The 19,408-nt window shown below is 42.7% G+C and overlaps 1 protein-coding gene across 2 annotated transcripts in view; it reads right to left on the bottom strand.

Moving 5' to 3' along the window:
• Positions 1–6,431, bottom strand: part of PIK3C2A (phosphatidylinositol-4-phosphate 3-kinase catalytic subunit type 2 alpha) — a 56,799-nt gene extending 50,368 nt beyond the window's left edge. For both annotated transcript variants that reach the window (XM_075425427.1, XM_075425428.1), the window contains exon 1: positions 6,340–6,431. The gene's annotated coding sequence lies outside the window, so the exon portion shown is untranslated. The remainder of the gene's footprint in view (positions 1–6,339) is intronic.
• Between the last annotated feature and the right edge of the window lie 12,977 nt (positions 6,432–19,408).

Genomic DNA, 19,408 nt, shown 5'->3' with positions numbered 1-19,408 from the left:
CTTCTCTATTTAAATCAATTTTCATCCATGACACTGTGCAGAAGACTGTTACTAGATATGCTATACTTTGTAACTGTAAAATCTTGATTTTTTGATCAATGTTGCAAGAGAGACCAAGGGTGGAAGCATCTGTCACAATGTTCCAACCAAATCTTAAAGTAGGCAGCTACAGCTACCTACAGATCATGTGTTTTCCATTGCCACGGAGTACCCTTCCCCTTCTTGAGCCAGTAGCTTGCACCATCAGCTACTGCAAGCCACTCTACCAGTAGATTTGGTACAGTATGTTTGCAAGCTTCTTCAGCACGTTTGCGCTTTATAGACCTCCCTGCAAATTTTGAGCCCTATCACCATTTAAGTCTGTTGAAAAGACAGGGGTTTTAAAGATTATTAAATTCCATATAAGTTTCATATAAAACAAGCAACCCAACACCACCAAGAACACTGGGTGTCAGAGCTAGAAAACAAAACAGTAGCATGAGCTCATATCATCAGACACCATTGATTTATTACCAGGTTAATCTTTATAAATGCTTGAATCATGGCAAGGAGTCCTTAAAGCCAATCAGCTGAAGACACAAATCAACAGGAAACTTGACATCGGTTTCATCAGCTGTAGAACTACTCACCAACTTTCACATCTCCATATTTCTCCCTATTTTCTTCTCAGCTCTCTAACAGCATACCTGCTGTTCTGCTCCTGCCCAGAATTTTCTGGATGCAGATACCAGAAAAAGCAATAATGAAACCGATGGCATCTCAGGCTGTTTCCCTCTGATGCACTTGGCCAAGATTTTTTTTTCCATGCCTTACAGCCAAGCCTATTACCAGCATTGTTTGACAAAGGCTAAGAATTTTAGTTCTGTTGCAATGTTTCTCTGCACAGAATAATGCTTTCGTATCCACTCCTTCTGTTTCAGCAGCTTGCATTTAAAAACCTTTTACTGGTTCTCTTGCTTTTCAGCCACCTCTGAAGTTGTGCTTTTCTCCATGTCACCCTTATGATTCGCACTTTTTCATCCATCCCTCTTTTCAAAGGGTACTTGGAAACACGCATGCAATACAAAATATTCCACAGAGAATCAACATCAGTTACTGTTTTAGGGTTTAGGTTTTTTTATTTTTTTAAGTAACGCCATTGCTCCATATATTTTGATTCCCCAGATCAAGAATTTGTGCAGTAATCCATAATTTGCAAAATAATTTTACTCTGGAATACAACTTTCACAGAACAATTAAGACAGGAAAGGGCCGAAGGGGGCCTTGAGTTCCATTACCTGCTCACAGCAGGGTCAGCTATGAGAAGGTGGTGAGGGTGCTCAGGGCTTTATCCAGGCAGCAATATCACAGACAAAATTTTATTTATTTGTACAGTGCGGGCCTGATCACAGCAGAGCATGACAAATTATCTGCAGCATGTACTAGTAGTTCCACTAATCCCAATATCAGTGGTACTAAGCAGAAGGTAGACATTTTAAACTACATATCCAATTCAATCAAAAATACAGAGAGTGTCTAGAGGGTGGGGAGGACAGAGAAAAGAGGAACGAAACATTTGTGTTATCTGCTTTAATTACCTGAATAGAGATGCCCAAACACCTTCCATATAGTTTTACAATGTTCTACAGCATAAACAGAGGACCATGGTAAAAACTCAAATTTTCTTAAGTTCTATGCCTGAAGTAAGCCCTCCACATATCCTCCAAATGTCACAAAACATTCAAAATGCAGTAAAATGCCGGAAGTTTATGATGCAACGTACAGAGGCTATTAACACAGGGAGATGAAAACAACCCTCCCCCACAAAGATCCTGTTCTATTCCCTGTGCACAGCAGACACCTTCAACAAAACATCACCAGCATAGGGAGAGAAAACCATGTAACCACAGCTCTGCCCCCAGTTTAACTCTATACCACTGTCTTAGTATCAACCTATCAGTCTAACCAAATGCAATTCTGCTGCAGTAGCCAAATTATTTCTACCACTTGCTCCAGCAGAGGAGTTTCCCCTCTGGCAGGAAACTTGCACAGTTTCAGTTATAACCAGCAGATGCTTTAGTCACAAACTTAGTATTTACAGAAGTATTAAGCAGAATTGTTGATTATTAGTTGACACAACAAATGCACTATTCACATGTACCTTTCTTCTTTATACATTAGAACATACTAAAAGCTTACTAGATGTATTGATTCAACGATTTGCCAGCAGTGTGCCCCAGCTGCCAAGAAAGCCAATGGGATCCTGGGATGCATTAGGAGGAGTGTGGCCAGCAGGTCGAGGGAGGTTCTCCTTCCCCTCTACACTGCCCTAGTGAGGCCCTATCTGGAGTACTCTGTCCAGTTCTGGGCTCCCCAGTTCAAGAAAGATGAGGAGCTGCTGGAGAGAGTCCAGAGGAGGGCTACGAGGATGATGAGGGGACTGGAACATCTCCCCTACGAGGAGAGGCTGGGGGAGCTGGGCTTGTTCAGCCTGAAGAAGAGAAGGCTGAGATGGGACCTAATAAATGCTTATAAATATCTCAAGGGTGGGTGTCAAGAGGATGGCGCCAGACTCTTTTCAGTGGTGCCCAGTGACAGGACAAGGGGCAATGGGCACAAACTGAGGCACAGGAAGTTCCGTCTGAACATGAGGAAGAACTTCTTCCCTCTGAGGGTGACGGAGCACTGGAACAGGCTGCCCAGGGAGGTTGTGGAGTCTCCTTCTCTGGAGATATTCAAGACCCACCTGGACAAGGTCCTGTGCAGCCTGCTGTAGGTGACCCTGCTTCGGCAGGGGGGTTGGACTAGATGACCCACAGAGGTCCCTTCCAACCCCGAACATTCTGTGATTCTGTGAACGATTAGTTTTTAAAAAAAACAACAACAAAAAAAACAACAAAAAAAACCACTACGCTGGTAGAGAACCGAACACAATGGCTATACTCAGTTAGACCAAAGCTTCATCTCGTCCTTCACAATGTAACTGGGAAAAAGCTAACCCAAGGCAAGCATGTAATTACACTTCCTCAAAATACTTTTCTAGTCTCCACTAATTTGCCAATCAAGGACTTCCTGAATTCTGAGGTAACTTCTCTAATATTAAGACCCCTGATAGATTTTTTTTTTTTTGCTCCAGGGATTTGTCCAGCTGCATACTGAACTCATGTAAACTTTCTGCACCTGCCTTATAATAAACTCAGCACCGTCACCACCCTCTGCTTTTCTGCTGTGACTACAATCCAAGTAGAAGACCATATCAGTTATCAAAGACCTGTTCTCAACATGGCTCCTACAACTATTAACATTGATTACAATGTTGAAACCTATGATCTACAAAATGGACCAAATTATTTCATCTAGGTCATCATTCTGTAACGAACCTCTAGATCTGAACTAGTGACATACTCTTAAATACCATGAGGTCCTCATACACTACACATTGCAAGTTCCCAGTCATGGCTGTTTCTTTGTAAGTGATGTTTTGTTATAACTTTGTAACACCTGAAAATTATAAGTTACATAAAAGATGCAGACATACCTTCTCTCTCTACTTTCCTCAACGAAAGCATTCTGAAGTGACCACCACTTGTAACAAACTAAACTTAGTTTAAGTCAATAATTTCATGTTGCATTTATACTAAGGCATATATCAGAGCTTTGAGGAAAACATTTTATTCTAAATCATTTATAGATTAAGTGAGGTTTATCATGACTGGCATGCTCTGAAACATTTCCTCCTTCACTTAATTATCCAGTCTGGAAACAATTTCTACATTCTTCCACTACAACTGACATCACAGAAACCTTCTCCTGTGCAAAGGGGCTGGATGAATGCTGTATTAAATGACTGAAGTTATTGACCACTGCTGATAAAACCTGAACTGTGGTCCTGGTAAGCAATTACACATCCATGTCTTCTACTTAACATAGAGGAATATGTTTACAGTTACACTTCCACGAAGCAAACTACTTACATTTGCACTACACTCTGTCATTTTTAAGTTTGTTGTACTATTCTAAAAATAAATAAATAAATATCACAGTAATTTCTGCACTGTGGACACTAAAAGGCAATACTTCTAAGAATGTCATTAAGCCTGACTGGAAAACACACACTATATTTTACAAATTCTAGTCATAATGCTTACACCATTCTACCTATCAATGTTAATTTATTGCAATTTTTACAGCTTCCATAAAATAGCCTTATGATAATTCAAGAGTTTAAAGACAAACAATATGCAACCCTGCTCTAATCAAACTCAAATCTAGCATTCATTTTTCTAGACAGCCCCATACTGGTATGGTTTTGGTCCCACATTAAAGCTTAATGCAATAACACGGACAACCACAAAACATCACCTCAGCATTTTTTTTTTAAGCAATGTTTTAATTCAAGTTTCTTCAGCTAGATAGAAGATATAGTAGCAGCACTTGATAAGAAATATCAGCAATTTCAAGTTAACTTAGTCCGAGAAGTAAGAAACAGAGCAACACAAATTCAGGAAAGATTTTTTTACTTGACATTGAAATGTATCATTTTACATTTATGGCATTCAATTTTCTTTGTTGCTACATAGAGAGCTACTCAAAAAAAGATAAAATAACTAAGTCATCAATTTATATACACTGATTATCTGTACTGATGAACATTTATGTCCGAGTTCTTAATGATGACAATAATACTCCAAAAGGAAAGAAGACCCTAAAGTTTCTACATCTGGATTACTATTACATTGTAATTAAGTAGGACATATCTATTTTATTAAATCAGTCAGAATTTTAAATTGTTCTTGAGACCTTCCATGCATTTTTTTTATAAATAAGCATCTTCATGTAAAAGACTGTTCAAATACAGTAGGACATTTAAGAAGATGGGACTCTAAATAGTTTATTACTTCTTTGGTTTCCCCCCCCCCAACAAAAGGCCATTTAACTTCAAATATGTTACTTTACTGCTCCCTGTGTTTTCTCCCACTGCCTTTTATCCTTTATGCAACCTCCCTTCACTGGCCATTTATTCTTCTTACTTTTGCTTCAACTTGCTTTCAGTTTTAAAAAAAAAAAAATTAAAAGTTAACTTGGTGGGCATTATAGTCCCTTCCTCCCACGCCCACCATGCAGTAAAGGAGCCCAGTTTAAGCAACTTCTCTTCCTCCCAAATGCATAAAAAGTTTTTTCCAGGCCCACTCCCAGTGTTGGAGGAATGAAGGACACAACTGCCTTCAAAGCTAACAAAACACTTTCATCTGTCAGATTTCATTCCTCCAGACCCATTTCTGCTTCCCATTTGTATTCTTGATAAATCATCCATCACTATCACTCTTGAACACAGTTTACATCCTAAGTAGTTGTTGCACAACATCTTTTACAAACATGACACATTTTTTCTTGAGTTTTCAGTTCCCTTTGGAAAAAGAGTTGCATTAAGCATGCAAGGTTGTTACTTAAAACCTTTGCATCTCTCCCTTGCCCTAAATCAGCTTACCTGCACTATGCTCTAGGACCACATCAGCAGTAAATAATACAAGGATGAGAAAGAGCATCAGAATCTTTCTTTTCTTCCAAGCTCTTTTTTTTTGAGTGCATCTTACTACCATATTCTTTCCCCAGTAACAGCATAGCTGTTGGTAGGAGGTTACTCGTACTAACCAAGATACACGTATACCTTTTTTTTTTTTATTGCATTGATGCAGAATCATAAACTCAAGCAAGTCGTGAACGGTAAGCCAGCATTGCTACTAATACCCGAGGAGCTCCCGGAGGGAAGAGCAGAGCTGCCCGAGGACCAGCCCTGCTACCAGCCAACTTCTCCGGACCCGCGGCAACGCGCACCAGCCCGAGGTTCGTGAACCCACTCCAAACGCCAAGGAGATGGCGAACGAAACAGGCGTGTAACCCGGGGGGTCTCCGCGGCGACAGCCACGGCCCCCCCAGGCAGGGGGGTCCCCTCGGCTCCCCACAGCCTCCCCGAGCCCCTCGGGGCCCCGGCGCGTCCCTCTCGTCGCCAGACGCGGCCCCGCTCCAGCGCCTCACCCGCCGCCGGCCGCCCCTGAGCGCCTCTCGCGGGCAGCGCCGCCGCCCCCCGGCCCGCAAGAGCCCGGACGAGCCGTGCGGGCGGCGCTGACCCCGGCCCCGCCGCCCGCCCGCCCGCCCGCCACCGCGGCCCGAGCCCCGGGCCCCGCCACTCGCAGGTACCGCCCCGGCCGCCCCGGAGCTGCGCCGAGGCCGAGGGTCGCGTCGCCGTGACCCCTGAGGGAGGAGAGGGCGAGGCGAGGGTGGGGAGCGAGCGGACACCGGCAGGGAGGACCGAGCCGGGCCGGCGCCCCGAGACCCAGCAGCGGGGCTCCCCGCGCCTACCTCGCAGCGCCGCCGCACCGCGGCAACGGCCATTTCCCGTCTTCCCTCCCGCCGCCGGCAGCGCGCCAGGCTGGAGGTAGCCCCCTCCCGCCGCTCCACCGCCGCCGCCGTGCGCTCACTTCCGGCCCCGGCCCGTGGCGCTGGCGCGGGGGAGGGGCGCGGCCCTGAGGAGATGGGCGGGGCGGGGCGGGGCGCCGGGCGCCTCAGTCGGACCCTGCCCCGGGCGGCCGGCCGGCCGCCGTCTCCCCTGCGCCCTCGCCGCCGCCGCCTCCTCAGCCGGGGAGAGGGGTCGTGAGCGGCCGGCGTGGGCCCGGCTGTAACGGTCGCCGCTGTGGCGGCCGGGGCCAGGGTGGCCCTGAGGTGACTCTCCGTCATTTCCTCCCCTCATCGCCCCGGCTGCCTAGGAATGCGCGGCATGGAGGGAAGCTTGCACGACGCGCCCGAAACGGCCGGCCGGCTGGCTGGGCGGCGAAGAACAGGGCAGCCCGCCGGAGGAGGGCCGGGAGGGACGCTTCGGGACGCGGGCGCTGCCCGCCCACCGGGAAGAGCCGCTTTCGCCCCGTGCCAGCCGTCGGCTCCCGCGGCCTGGGACAGCGAGTTCCACTAAACGGAATTCCGCCCAGTGTCCCTTCAGAGGCTGCCTCGCCGGCCGCGCAGGTCCCTGCTGTCAGCCCCAGCCCTCCCGCCGTCCCCCCGCGTTTCAGACAGACAGCACTGTGGTTTGACCTCGGCAATAGCTTCAGAGCAATGTCATGTTTTGAGTATGCTCAGAAGTATCGCACGTGGGATTTCAGACAAAGTTTAGGCAATGGGCCTTTCATCAGATCAAATTAAAAGTGGTAACGGGCATTTAAAAGTAACAGTATGATTTTTAATGTAGATGCAAAGAATTCCTGAGAGAGCAACTTTATATTCCAGACATTCAGGAGGTACTACTTAAAATAATCAAAGAATTCAGTTTATGACCATTGGTATTTTATTCAGCCCTTTTGGCACACTGAAGCCCCAGAAAACACCAGATGAGTAGTGAAGCACACAAGACACATGAAAAAGTGTCAGTTCAGAAGCTACAATAATAAATGAATTAACAAAAACAGAATCACAGAATCACAGAATAGTAGGGGTTGGAAGGGACCTCTGTGGGTCATCTAGTCCAACCCCCCTGCCGAAGCAGGGTCACCTACAGTAGGCTGCACAGGATCTTGTCCAGGCGGGTCTTGAATATCTCCAGAGAAGGAGACTCCACAACCTCCCTGGGCAGCCTGTTCCAGTGCTCCGTCACCCTCAGAGGGAAGAAGTTCTTCCTCATGTTCAGACGGAACAAAACAAAGTTGTAAATACGTTACTGGCAGTGCCATTTTCTGCGTGACTGTATATAACCCCCACCATTGTAGCATCTAGGCATTTTCTATCAGATAAATCTTGACCTAGCACCACTAAGGTCAATGAAAACCCTCACAGGTAACTTCAAAAGCAAAATGGAGACTTGCAGGGCCGACACAAAATGTGTTCATGTAGAAGCATCACAGGAGTGACTCTTTAATTACGCAGATTACAAAAATTACCAGAGTTCTTACTACCCTTGCGGTGTAAGCTATCAAGAATTTTTCAAGTTGTCAGTTACTAAGAGGAGAAATCAATCCTTTGTAACGCCATCCTAGTCTTTACAATCAATAAGCCAATTCTGTTCCAGTTTTGAACACAGGACAGAACATCGGCAGGAGACATCTACTTAGCTCTTTGAGGTCCAGGCTTCTTTCCAGATAGTGGTCTGTCTGTCCAAACACACCTCGTGTCTGGATTGCATCTTTGGCTTCTCGTCCCAGCAGTGCGTGCTCCTGGCCCCCTTCTGCTGGGCTCCTGCAGGGACCCTGGCCAGGAGCCCGCGCCATGCGGAGGACTTAGCGACCCACCTGACCACCAGACACTGCCTGCACAACGGGTGTTGTGCTGCGCGTGTCCCTTGGCTGCAGGAGAAACGTTGCGGCTCGCTGTAACAGGAATCTGCAGGCAGCTCCCACTCGGCACTGGCGATTACAGCACCTGCACGTCCTTGCCTTTATCAAAAAGTGCAGCAAGAGGCTCCCATGTGAACACCCTTTCTGCTGCAGAGCGTGCTGCAGCCATTCGACGCTGCACAGCTGAGGGTTCCCGGCATCTATAGGGGTGCAGGATTATCTACGTTACCCTCTCTTTCTGCGTAGTGCTGGCTCTAATAAACAGCAGTTTAAATGACACTTCACAGAGGCGCAGTGCCTGTCTCACCAGGATCCCAACGGACCAGCACCTCCTGCTGCCAAACAGTTCCCGCGGTGTTTGCGCTGCTTCCCCTCTCGCACACGGGCCACGTTCAACGCCTCGGGATTATACCTCCGACTCACTGGCCGCAGGGTTCAGTCCCAGGACAACCATTTTCCTATGTCTCATCCATCACTAAGCCAAGAAGCATCAACCTGCTTAGCCTAAATAAAAGGCGGCTACCACGTTCAACCATTTCAACAAGATCATGACTATCTGATTGACTAACCCCCATCATGTCACGTAACATATGACAGTATGACCAGGTCAAATATGAACCGTAAAAGTTGAGATAGGAAAGATGATTTGGTTCATCCTACAGATTAGTGCAGAATTTCAGACTATTATCAAGCCTGCCTATCAGTCCCATGACAACTGTAAGAACCTCCTGTGCCATTCCTTAGAAATTATTTCTTTCTTGTCAGGATATTTTCCTGCTATTTTGCATGTATTTTAATAACCTAAGCCCATCCTTTTTAGCAGTATCTTATTTTTGCAAAATATTCTACGTTATGAAGGACTGCACAAACCCCAAATTCCACTTCATGTTAAATAGGTACTGATTTGCTTTTATCACATGGAATTACAATCTGAATATGCTATTCCTTCCTTGGCTCTCACCCATTACACTGCAGAGCAACTCCAACACCGATACTTTTGCCTCTGCTTTCACAGTGTCTCAGCGACATCTACATTAAATATATACCGAGTACCAGGTGCGCTCTAGAAGCAGCACCAGCCAGTTTTAGAAAAGGCATTTGTGTATCAGATGCCACGTGGCATTCTCCACAGCCTGGCAGCCAAAACAGTTCTGCTTCAGGAGAGATAACTGCCTGGCATTGGCAGCCCAGCTTCTGGGTCAAAGGACACGATCCCCCAGACAGTTGAGTCAATGCAGGGAACAATGACATAGCCTGCAGACTTGCTTATGAATGGATAATTACAAGTTACACATTCCGGCATGAAAACATGATGTCAGTTTCAAAGTATTTCTTATACAGGAAGTTATTCATACATCTATGTAAATACAAGGCATAAGGTGCCTGTCTCAGCAGCCTCCCTACCTTGCTACTTCTGTGTGTTGTCTGTGATACACTGACCAAATGCCACAGTTGCCCTGAGAGTTTTCAGGAGCTTGTTAAAGCTATGTCTTGTAAAAAAACCCCAGTGCATTGCAGACAGACAAGCAGTAAAAATGCATACAATTTTGTTAAGTAACATTTAAATTAAAATTTAAATTGTATACTAAAAGCAGAATAAACATGAGAGAATGTGGTCAAATATCTGGAGAAAGTAAGTGCTGTGCTCACTGTCCCAATACTCAAACTTCAAAAAAGATATCCAACACCACATATGCAAAGACCAAATCAACTTGTGTAACCAACTATACCGACACTGGTATTAACTGGAAATATGACAAACTGCAGCTGGCAGATGCCTTTTAAAACAATACTTAGGATACAAGGAAGCTTGATGCATACCCAGATCAAAAGGACAGCTACACGTAACAAAGCATAACAGATGTGTTTTGGTGAAGATAACACATGGGAAGTTAAAAAAATAAATCACTTTAAAACAAAAATGGCATTAATTTTCTCCTCAGCTGAAAACGCATTTATGTAAGTCCTTCAAATTTAACAGACGAATGCCTTAATTTAACTACCTGAATCGCTACTTGCCTTTAACTAACTGGAAGGAATAAAGATCAGATTGTTAGAATACCCTTTTTGTGAATGAGAAATTGTTAGTAGAAGCACATGGATTATTAAAGAACAAATGTGTCTCCTTTGACAATAGGAAGATGGACCACATCGTACCAAGGACAAAACCCCCTTTGCAGGTACCACAGCGTGTACCAGAATGTGGTACCTACTTCGTGCAGCATGTCTATTCCACAGGAACTCCCAAACGTCCATTCACCAGGGTAGGGATTGCAACATGGAGTTCCTGTCCTGCTGATGCACTCTCCTTGGCCCAGACCACATGTGGGTGTCTCACTGCCTCGTGGAGCAGTCTGGGGGAACGGCACGGCAGGGCTCACAGCTCAGCAGGGCGGGAAATGCTGCAGCCTGGCCCAGTGCGAGCAGCCATCCCAGCGCAAGCACCCATCCTGGAGCAGCCAACCTCGGCATCACAGCCCCAGGGCAAGGCAAAGAAACCCCAGGCAGCTACACTGCTAGTGAGCTACGCTCAGCACTGCAGCTATTCTTGTGTGTGTGGCCTTCAAAAGCCCTATTGCCTGTGACTTATATTTATGGAGCAGTTTAGAAACTCACATTCGTAAGAAAAAGCCTTATTATGAATGATGAAGTACACTTACTCAGCCTATGCAGGAAAGGAAAATTATGCATCTACATTTACGACTCCAATACTAGGCTGCTCTTCAGGACAGCTACAGGATTCAGTGATGCCTGAATTAAAGACTAAACAGTTTGAATTTATTTTATTTTCTTAAAGATGCACATACAAAGAAATCGTGTTTAACATACTGAGAAACTATTACCTTAAACAGAGCAACTACCACAAAAATCTACCACTCCTCAGCTAATCAAGACAGGTAGTTCTAATGTCCTCAAGGTACCTACTATGTATTTAAATGCAAGAAATTTTAAGCCCAAATTCTGGAACAACTAGTAATTTGTATCAAAATTTTAGCTATGATTTTTTCGGTCTCTATAAACTTTTTTTTTTTCTCTGAAAACCACCAGAGGGAGACAGGTTCTTTTCTACTCCTGAAGAAAGAAGAAGATAATATTACTAACTCAAAAATATACCTTCCATAAAGTCAGTATAATTTCCCAGATTAGTCTCCCAATACCTGTTCTTGGTAATTTTGAACTTCGTTATTAATACTCACTTTTCTTGTTCCGAGTATTTATTCAAGCTTAAATGGCTATTGCTTACATCTGCAGACGTTTATTCAACAGTATGTTGCTATTAATATTTCATTGTTGCTTTCTTTCAGGGAGAAAGGGGATTTCAGTGTTAGTAATGAATGAAAGAGAAAAATAGGCCACGATTATGTTTTCATTGTTTCACTGTGATGCAACAGCTTGCACGTGTTTTCAGCATGTGTAAAGTCTGCACATGGCTCTCAAAATCTACACAATAATTTCAGCTGACTATATAAATGAGTTACATATTTAAGGCCCAAACATAAGAAAAAAATTCTGCTCTGCAATCGAAAAATACTGCCAACAGTTTCAAGTGCAAGTAAAATCTTCTCTTGGGTTAATTTCTTAGGACCCAGGTCCTGTTTCAGTAAATGGGAATTTAGCCACTAGAAGCCAAAATACTATTACATATCTTGGCACAGAAACTTAAGGCTTGTCCCACACAATTTAGGCAACGTTCTATTTAAAATGGCATGACAGGTCATACATTTGAAATTCATAAAATATTTTTTGTATTTACCCCATTTTTTTGGCATAAATTATGTCCAGAAGAGCTACCGGACCAGGGAAATGAAGAACAGAAGCAATTAACAGATTTCACTACTTGTTTTACTGCAAATATTTTGCAATAATTTTTCACTTCATATCTTTTTCATATAACTTCCTTTTATAGATGATTTATACAATCAGTGAAGAATTATAAGAAATGCTTTTTGCATAGGATGTGCTCTATGCAGGTATGCACAATTTCTACCATTTGAAGGGCTTAAATAAAATGAATCTTCTGAACATTTCTAAATGGAGTGGAAGAGTTAAAAATTGTGTCATTGCTGCAATATACTCAGGAGGTACCGTGGGATAGTTGTTAGTCTACAGTATGCTTTGGTAAGGGCTATTAATGTAGGGATGATGTCAGAAAAACCTGAGGGAGAAACTGCAGGTGGCAGGATGCGTACCTGGAAATAGCAATCATTCCTTGGGTAAAGGTAATTGAGGTAATTGGGAAGACTTCTGGTATTTAAAATCCCAATCACAGCGAGTCATGCTTAATCAGACATCCAAAGGCAGAAGATGATAAATCTCCATATTGACTACTCACTTGAATTGTCCCCTACTGAAGAATTAAAACAAACAAAATAAAACCAGTACTACCAGTAGGAATCCTAGAGCAAGAGAATTCCACAGTGATCCCTTTGGCAGGCTGCTGAGAAAGAGGCTACAGGGTCTTCTCCCAGCTGCCCAAATTCCAGCAGCTCCATGGAAGACCCAAGCCCTCACCAACAAAATCTGAGATTTCCTTTCTAGTATGAGCTAACTGCACAATGCTTCTTGTAGTAACCCTACGTTCATCAGTAACACAACTTCATAGTCCTTCTTTCAGCATTGCAAGTCAATGGAAATATTCTACTATCAAAAAAAATTGAACAATTCCTTATGTGCACTTATTTGTAGTCACACAGTATATGCTGCTGAGAGGAAATTATCCTATCAAGTACATTCAGTGAGGCAGGTTTCACATCCCTGTCCAAGTCTAATTCTGTCATAGCTCCAGCCCTTTATCCTTGTTTTTTAGTATACAGACTTTTGTAGTTTTCAGAGGGGAAGTTAAGCACACAATGTGTTTCCTGGAGGACATTTGTAAAACTCGCTTTCAGGTTAAGGGTCAATGATTCAAATTCAACAGATTTTATCTAATAGATGTTCTGGAAGCAGCAGAATTAACTGAAAATGCCTGAAATCCTTGCCAAGATGCTTTAACTGATAAACTTAGGAGTGACAGTTATGTAAGAGTAGAGTACTGGCACATAATTCAAAGGGATTCATTTCTTGCCTTTGCTGTTTACATTCACAAGTAGAAAGACACCCACGCTTGAGGGACGAAACTGGATACTGTTTTAAAGAAAATTACCTCCAAGTCTGGTGGAAAACTTTTCAGATAGGATTACAGTAGTCAGCCCTCTGCAGAAAGAAGCCAACAGCTTTAATACAGCTCACTTAACTTGATGCAAAGCTTGTGTGCGTGGGAGGAAAAAAGTAGTGTGCGTTCATGTATGCACTGCCCACTGGGAAACCTCAAGGTGGAGGACAGCTAATCACACCGCACAGTTCTGGCCTCATTACAAACCCTGTCTCTGTGGATACATTTGGTGGAATTATTCTGATGGGTGAGGGGTATCAGGAACTCTGCAGGATCAGGCTTACGCACCCATGTGTGGGTATGCAGAACAGGTAAGGAATGCCACCTCTCATCTTCCAGGGTGTCAGGGAAATCACCTGTCAGCAAACCTTCTCGGGATCCAGTCATCCTTCTACAACGAAGCAGTGATGCATCATGCCATGGAGAAATACAGCACTCATCCTAACTACGAGCAGCGCTCGGGTAGTATTGAAGCTTTTGCAAACCCAGTATTAATGTGAAGAAAATTACTTCTTTTCCAAATATAAATGTAATACTATGTTTTAAATAGTAATTGTCCTTTGTTTGGGAAATACACTCAAGAGTAGCTGAGGGCTACAAAAGAGGATACGGATAAGGGAACGGCACTTCCGTACAGTGTAATTGGCTAATTCTGCCTATGATACCAGACCTAATCTGCCATAACGCAGCAAGTATTTAAGTTTATGCATGTGTGTGGTGAAAGTATAGCGTGGTCCAGTGACTCTTTGAAACCTCTTAACGGAAAAATCTTTAGCTACCTCATTTTAACTAAATCTCGAGCATTTCAGAAAAAATGGATTACATTGCATATGTCACCTGCAAATATTACTTCCATTAGAGTACTGCATAGTCCTTTGGAAGAGCAGCAATTCCAGGAACCACATCACAGCAGCATTAAGCATGATCTTGGTTTTGTATTTAAATCAATGGAAGTTTTGCTCTGGTTTCACTAAAAGCATAGCCTAAAAATAATAAAATTATCTTTGCTTCATCCCACTAAAACCAACGGATGAATCCACCTGCAATGTTTTGGCACCCCCCCAAAGGTACTCGGCTGAATCCTTGACCTGTGAGAGACTGCATATTAAAATACCAAACTAATGAAAAGCTACGTCCTCCAGCTATTTGTTCATACTCTGTTAGCAAGGTCATCCTGTTCTCCTTAGTCTCACATTATTACCAACAAGTCGTACCCTAAACTGGTCATTAGATTGTGAAGTAAAATGCCCATCTCCTATCTAATATTAAAAACCTTTGAAAATCCACACGCTTTACGTCAGAAAAGCCAGAACTTTCTAAAACAAAGTAGTCTTCATCAGATTTAAAACCTGAATAAAGATGAACATGCTAGTCTTACAAAATGGCCCTGCCATGCAGTGAAGTATTGTAAATGCAGTTCCTGGCTACTACATTTTCCTAAAGCAGCAGAGAATACGCAGTACTGATTATCTCTGATCTCTCTCTTTGGTTGAGAAAGACTTCAATAGCTTGTTCTAAAGACAGACAGAAGTGGACTTTTTTCAACCCTGAAAATATAAGAAGCGTTCCCAGGCTTTTAGAGAATTCCCTGGATATCTTTGAGTATGCATACAGCTTTCACTAAAGGGGGAAGATACAGATTTGAAACTGACATTTTTCTTCTTTTTTTCTAAAATTATTGCTATCACAAACCCTAGTTTGGAATAGTCAGGCTAAAAATCCTATTCTCAGTTATAGTACTTCTACATGCTTAGTTTTTCTCATAGCAGTTTCATGAGCTTTGCAGTCACCACACAGTTTTCTAAGGAAAAGGACAGCTTGACAGCTGCAGAGGGCTTACACTGAAAGCATTCAAAGAATCTTTCTTTAATCTGATTTTAGTGGAAATTAAGCTTTTCTCATTTTCTACTTGCACCAAAACTAACAGGGTTGATCTCATGGATAACTAAAACATTCCCTGGAGGTTTGGAATCTGTTACGTGCAGTCCCAAAAGCTATTACTAAGTTAATTCAGAGAAAGAAAGAACGAATGAACAAACCAGAGCAAAAAGCTGAAACTATCTGTTTCCGTGACAGCGCGTATCATAATGTAATTTGTTAAGATTCTATCTGACCCCTCAATAAGGGCGATTTGCAGCAAACCCTGGAGTATACTCAGTCTCTAAAAACCAGGCCATGCGGTGGCACGTGGTTAAGACCAGAGAACTCGGGTATCCAGCTTCCCAGAGGCTCTTCCGTAACTATTAGATTGTTTCCAGCAAGTCCATTTTAACACTACATTACTTTAAAAATACTCATATTTTTAAAATCTCCCGTCAAATATCACAATTCTGAGAATTCACTAACCTTTTGGAGTGTAATCACCAATAACATTTTTCCACTGCTGTATTTCTTTCTTGTTTTTTCCCTTTCTTAAATAAGTGTATAGGCTAAGTGAGCTCAAACAAGCACGCTAGGTTATTTCACCACCTAGCATTCTAGTGACTTAGCCCAAGTCATTTACAGTCAAAGCAGACTTTCACAACACTGAAGACCCTGCAACTCATTAGAAACGATCAGTTCATCAGTAAAGGACAAATGTTGTATTACGTTCTCAATTAAGTGCACACACGGAGATTAGAGTACTAATGGAGCATGACTAGCACCTTTGCAAATAAAGGACTTCAAAAATAAATACATTGCTTGCCTACTGCCAAAAGGCAGACAGATGTGATGACAGAGGTAGAGCTTGTATTGAAAGCTTTATTTTTAAACCCATGCTTAAACTGTACGTCCCTCTGCGATCATTAAGCACTGGGGATGAATGTTTTGTGCTGTTGTCGTAAATGAGGATTTAAAAAAATCTGATGCTGGTATTTTTACTAGCTTTGAAAACCCTTAAATGATTAAACAACTTGACTACTAACCCTTAGTGGTACAAAAGTCAGAATATTTTGATGCAAGACATCAATTCTTGCCCAAAATTTGAGTCCTATGAAGGACCCTGTGTCTGCAGTCATTAATGTGAAGGGAGTTTTGCCTTATGACCAGATGTTAAAGCCTCAAAACTGTGCTTGAGTATTTAAAAAATGTTTTGTTCAGTCACTTCAGTTGGTACAGTTCCTTAAAACCTCAGAAAACAGTATTAATTTAAAAATAACATGGGAAGCAATATTTGTTTCCATCTCTGCAAGTATAGCACACAGAGACTGTGTGATTTTTGGGTAGGTTGGGGAAGGATGACTCTTCACAACTTGCAGGGGCTCCACAGGTCCCTTTGCACAAGAAGGTTTGGGGAGAGGCTCAGACATGCTGTAGGAGGACGGACAAAATGGATGTGTTGCGAGACAGGCCTTCCAATCCCCCGGTAATGAGGCAACTGAACCTGCACCATTTCTTAGATGATAATGCTTTTACAATGGATACAGTTTGTTTAGGCAATCGAGTTTGTCTTGGCTTCAGTTCACCAGCCTGCAAAATGGACGTTATCTACCTGTGGTTTTGTGAAACAAGGAACAATCACAGAGTGCTTTTAGATAGACTGATAAAAGCTTTTACTTTGTACGTTACATTTTTATTGGTGGAGGGTATGGAATATGGAAGGAATTGGGAGTGAGGCCAGAAGAAGTGACAACAGAACCAAAGAAAATAAGGTCCAGAAGAATTGTTGTCCTGAACTATTTTATAGGTCAGTCTGTCTCTCAGACATTCCCATCTCCACTGCCTTTGACAACTGTAAACACCTGTAGCAACTGCAGCAAGTACCATACAAAAAGGCAGTATTTATATTTTTATATATATTTATATTTTTATACCTTTAATCCAATGTCAACACCAGAAAAGTAGGCACCATGCAGCTAACCAGTTCTAGGCAGCTCTTAGGTGTTGGTTAACAGGGCAGTTTTCCACTGCTAAGTTGTATCAACGGAACTGGAACCAAAGCTTCTGTTTTTTATTTCCAGTGTGGTAGCTGCTCCACAACATCAATAACTTCTTTGCTTCACAATCTATGAAACTCTTGGCTTAATATTTACCTATTTCACAGAATAAGTATAAACACTAACTACTGTAAAATATTTCATACTAAAACTGCCTGTAAGAAGAAACAGCGTCTAAGCAGTTACAGTGTGATGGCCATTTAGTTGCACAATTGATTGGATATTGGCCTTTCAAAATTTTTTTTTAAAGGTATTACTTTTATATTCATGTCACTATTTAATTCCTGCTTCTGCAAAAACGTATTCTTAAAAGTGAGTGTTAGTCACAGCAGCACGCAGCAATCTTGATTTTCTTTCTACACAAGGTTTTCTGTACCCTTTGCTCCAAACTCTCCTTCCCCTGCTTCCCCCTACACTGTGACATGAGTCATTCAGGTCAACCACATAACTTTTCATCCAAATTAGCTAAGTTCGGTAAAGTTACCAAATAGATGCCAAAGCAAATGTCTATATATAGAGTCCATCTTTTGAAATAAAGCTCAAGCTATGCGACAAAATGTTATACTGCTCTGTCATATTTCCTACTCCAGGATATGTAATTTCTTTTGAAAGAGCTTGTATTATGATTTATTTCCATTCCTCTGCAGTAGGTAGAAGCCTGTATTTCCATTTTCTAGACACACAGTTCAGCAGAGGCAAGCAAATTACAAACAATGCTTTTTCAAATATTCTCACCCAGCCTTATTTTTATGAATATTTTTGGAAGTGAGGAAAAATATATGCAATACAGTGTTAAACATGCATGAATTGACAAAGAATAAAGATCAATGGTTGATAAAGTATAAAGGGTGACAGAGTGAAACAACTTCTGAGCTACTTCTATGTTTGACTAGGCTTTATGTAGGTCAATACAAAAACTGCAAATTCCCCCCTGGCACATCTTCTGTAGAAATCTCTTTAAAATTTCATCAAAGAAAAGCAAAGCTGGGATTATTTCCTTTCCTGTAATAAAGTTGCTCCTTGCCACAGATTATTTACACATCTTGCTCATAATACTACTACTGAAGAGAAAGTGTTTCATCTCTTCAATAGACAAAATGTTTCCTAATGGCCAGGGTCCAAAACAAGACAGGATGGAGCAGAACTTGCAACCATATCCTCCCATTCTTGTAACATTCAAATTTCCTCAGCAAGTTTTTCAGGAACAAGATAATGTTGGGGTCCAACAAGGACACCAACAATACTTTTTGCTACAGACTGTTCCTTTTTTTTTTTTGCAGTGTGAGGAAACAAATACACAGCCATTCTGTAACTCATTGTTCCAATGAGCACAGACACTTTTTTTTGTGTGTTTTATTTTCAACTTTCAGAACTGTAAATATTGTCAGCACTATTCTACAGATGTCCCCAAACGTGCCTATTTCATTTCATCATAACCAGAAGAAACAGTGGTCAAAAGGGTGCTTCATGCTGTGGAGAGTCTACAAAGGCTGGGGAAACAGTTTCCAGACCAGAAATGCTCTTGCTACCCTTTCACTGGAAAATTTGGTCTTCAGCACATTCCCCACAGAAAAGCAGCAGGGAAAAACGACTAGACTCCAGATAGGCAGGGGACTGGGGTGCGAGAGCCACCTCACAAACACCTCTGTGGAGCACAAAAGTGAAAAAGCTGTAAATTCTGGTTTAAATCCTCCACTTTTGTATTTCCTGAAAAAAGTGTCCAATGCACATTCATCTGCATGCTTGCTCATGCTTGTGCATGCTCACACTTACCAGTATGTACACACACTGGTGCCTCTTCACACTCCCCACACTCCTCCCACACGCCCATTTGCTCACACGCACTGACTCCTGCTCCGTCTCGCGCCCATGCTCACGTGTACACACGCACACCCACTTGGTCACACAGTTGCACCCCCTCGCACTCAAACGTCCTGTCCCCCCCCCCCGCTTTGAGATTTTTCTTGCTGGAAAACTATTCATTCATTCTTTGGCTATGCATTTTGTATTTTCAACACCAAGTTCTGCTAATGGCTCTGATT

The sequence above is a fragment of the Opisthocomus hoazin genome, chromosome 7, assembly GCF_030867145.1.
Source record: "Opisthocomus hoazin isolate bOpiHoa1 chromosome 7, bOpiHoa1.hap1, whole genome shotgun sequence".
NCBI classification, from domain to species: Eukaryota; Metazoa; Chordata; class Aves; order Opisthocomiformes; family Opisthocomidae; genus Opisthocomus; species Opisthocomus hoazin.
Note: the sequence above shows the minus strand (reverse complement) of the source record. Positions and strands in the feature narration are given on the sequence as shown.